The sequence below is a fragment of the Eschscholzia californica genome, unplaced genomic scaffold (genome assembly GCF_041429995.1).
Source record: "Eschscholzia californica isolate CP2 unplaced genomic scaffold, dmEscCali1.0.p SCAF_317, whole genome shotgun sequence".
Taxonomy (NCBI): Eukaryota; Viridiplantae; Streptophyta; class Magnoliopsida; order Ranunculales; family Papaveraceae; genus Eschscholzia; species Eschscholzia californica.
In genome coordinates, this window is record NW_028238440.1 from 12,501 (window position 1) to 16,159 (window position 3,659).

Sequence of the window (3,659 nt, forward strand, 5' to 3'; positions counted from 1 at the left end):
TTTTTCCAGCTGTTCAATGGCCCCCCCACGTAGTTCTTCTGAATTTCGAATAGTACTCAAGATCCTCTGTTTTCGATTATCTAATAAATCACTTAATGAAAGTAGATTATCTTCTCATTCAGTTCAAAACTTCCATGATCTCTTCCCGAACCAAACATGAACCTTTCGATTCATTTGGCTCTCACGCTCAGTTACTTATGGGGCATTTCCGTATCTTTTTTTTTATGTAATGAGCCTATCCTCTCTTCTCTGTTCATATTCCAAAATGGAAAATAGATCATTGATCCAAGACCAGAACATTCGGAGGACTCTTCCGACCAGACAAAAATCTGTAATTATCGGCAAAGTTGTTTCTTTTTTTTTATTAATTTTCTGAAAATTCAAAAAATGCTTTTTACTTTATACATAGGTCGTCGATTCAGCATTGGAAAAAGGGTAGGGTGCCCATTTTTCCAGTAACTGGTTCAAATCATTTTATCGGTATGAGTGTTATATATCGGATAAATTGCCAACTATTTATTTTGAAACCATCTCCATACTAACATAGTGGTAGAAAGAGTACCATGTCGCGCCTGGACTTCAAACGGTTTAGTTTTAACCATGTTAATAGTCCCACATTATTGGTTGATAGAGAATCAAAGTGGATTTACCAATGAGTCACGAAATGCTATGGTTCGTCCATATGATTTCTTAACTTATTCAGAAGTAATTCGCGAGATCGTGCACCCTTCTTTCCTAGTTATAGTTATAAAGAAAAAAAGAAAATGCAGCTGGTTAGATCCAGCCTATTCTTGAAATAAACAACTCGCACACACTCCCTTTCCAAAAAAGATCAATACACCAAGTACTACACTTAGATTTATTGGATTTGTTGCTAAAATATCGGTATTAAACCCGAAACTCCCGGCGGATGGCCAGTGACCCAAGGAAACGAAAGAATCGGTTACAGTTTTCATATGATCTCCTCTTATAGATAGGACTAACAAAATCAAACAGAGTTCATTTTGTATCACTTCATCCCTTTTTTTTTATTGATTTCTAAATAGATTTCATTATTCTAGTTTTCAATTGTTTTATTATTTATTGTAATTGAAGTTCCCACTAAGAAAAATACTTATTCGAATTAGGTCCAGATCTCATGTCAATTGTGAAATACCTCGTTTGTTGCAACGCTTTCTAAAAACCAAAAAGGTTTCAATTGGAGTAAGAACGGGAAGAAAGAAAGCGAGTGGGTCTGCTAATTCCTCATCCTCAAATCAGTCCTTCCCGCGGGATATTGTCTCAACGAATAAGTGATTGTAGGAGTGAAATCTTGATATAATTCAAAAAAATAAGTGGCAAATTCAAGGCAATAAAATAAGAAAAAACTGTCAAATTTCTAGGATTAAACAAAAGGATTCGCAAATAAAAGTGCTAATGCCACGACCAGCCCATAAATTGTTAAAGCTTCCATAAAAGCCAGACTAAGCAACAAAGTACCTCGTATTTTACCCTCTGCCTCTGGTTGTCTCGCGATACCCTCTACGGCTTGTCCCGCAGCAGTACCTTGACCAACTCCGGGTCCAATAGAAGCAAGCCCTACGGCCAATCCAGCAGCAATAACGGAAGCGGCAGAAATCAGTGGATTCATGGTAAGCTCCTCGCACCAAAATAAAGAAATGGTTAATGATACAATCAACCAATGAATTATTACTTACCTAAGATATATCCAATTGAAGTAACTAAGAACTTTGAATTGAAGTAATGATATTATTGAATCATCAGAACGACTTCTATATCTCGTTTTTAGTTCCCACCCATGGAGTCTTTATCAATCCCTACGGCTCTAGTCCTTCCATTTCGTCTGTGATGAATGAATAAACAGATGAAATGGGAGGACTTTTCTATTGGGATTCTCATCTAAATTCACAGTGGGATCGTAAAGGAAATAAGATCTATGAATAGTTCATAATATAACTAGTCAATATATAATATCACATATACATATGTTTCTTACATAGCGTAAACCAACTATTCCCATCTTATATACATTACATCCGGATTCGAGAATCCCCCTTTGAAACATACACAAGAGTTGGCTTATAGCCATTATATATGCCTAATTCGACCTCCTAACCTATTTTTTTCTCATCTGTAAATTATTCTTTGCCTTTTCTTTATCATTATCCCGCATGAATCCAAATAGACGGATTCATTAGCCTAAATCATTACATATCAATACAATATCAGAATTTGATTGATCTAATTGCATGCAATTAATTAGAATTTCTTTCAATCGTTGAATTAACTCAAATGAAATGGCAATCGTTCTATAGAATATAGAACATCGTTTTTTTGTTTAATCGCACATCGGAACACCAAATAGCATAACAATTTTTATTCAAAGCAGGAATCGTAATATCGTAATTGAATGAACAAATCGAAATAGAATATTCATTGGGGGTATGACATAAATGGGCCGGGAATCTTAGGAAAAAGATCTTTTAGATCTCTTTTTTTTACAATTCCTGAATATCAATCATATCGGAATCTTTTTTGCTACTACTCTAGATTGTATCTACCATATTTGTATATATTATGTTCCCAAAATAGCTTATGCTTATCTTGAGTCGCCCATACATTTAGGCTAAAAAAAGACTAAGACTCTTTTGAAAGCTAGTCAATGATGACCCTCCATGGATTCACCTATATAAGCCGCGGCTAAAGTTGCAAAAATAAGAGCTTGAATACCACTTGTAAATAATCCAAGGAACATGACAGGTATAGGAACCACTGAAGGTACTAAAGAAACAAGAACAACAACTACTAATTCATCAGCCAATATATTCCCGAAAAGTCGAAAACTAAGTGATAAGGGTTTTGTGAAATCTTCTAGGATGTTAATTGGTAAAAGTATTGGAGTTGGTTGAATGTATTTACCGAAATAACCCAATCCTTTTTTGGTAAGACCCGCATAGAAATATGCCACGGACGTAGGTAAAGCTAAAGCAACAGTAGTATTTATATCATTTGTGGGTGCGGCTAACTCCCCGTGAGGTAACTGTATGATTTTCCGAGGTAAAAGAGCCCCTGACCAGTTAGAAACAAAAATAAATAGGAACATAGTTCCAATAAAGGGAACCCAAGGACCATATTCTTCTCCAATCTGGGTTTTGCTCAAGTCTCGAATGAATTCAAGGACATATTCGAAGAAATTCTGACTGTCGGTCGGAATGGTTTGTGGATTCCGAACAGCTATAGTCGCTGAACCTAATAAGATGGCAATTACGACCCACGAAGTAATAAGTACTTGGGCATGGACTTGGAAACCGCCTATTTGCCAATAGAAATGTTGGCCTACTTCCACGCTGGATATATCGTATAAGCCTTTTAGCGTGTTGATGGAACATGGTAGAACATTCATATTGCCCTCTGACAGAAATAGAACTTAAAAAGGAATTATTTTGATTCCACTATCTCTTTCTCAACTCGTCTACTTGAATCATATATTTCAGTTCGGATACCAAGTAATCACATAATATCCCCAGTTATTTTTATCTCTTTTTTGATATTCAGAAATAGTAACCGATTCAATATCAATAAATCTATGGAGTTCCCGAAGTAATTGACTTATCTTATTATTAATCAACGATTTGTTATATAGCTAGAACGGCCCTCAC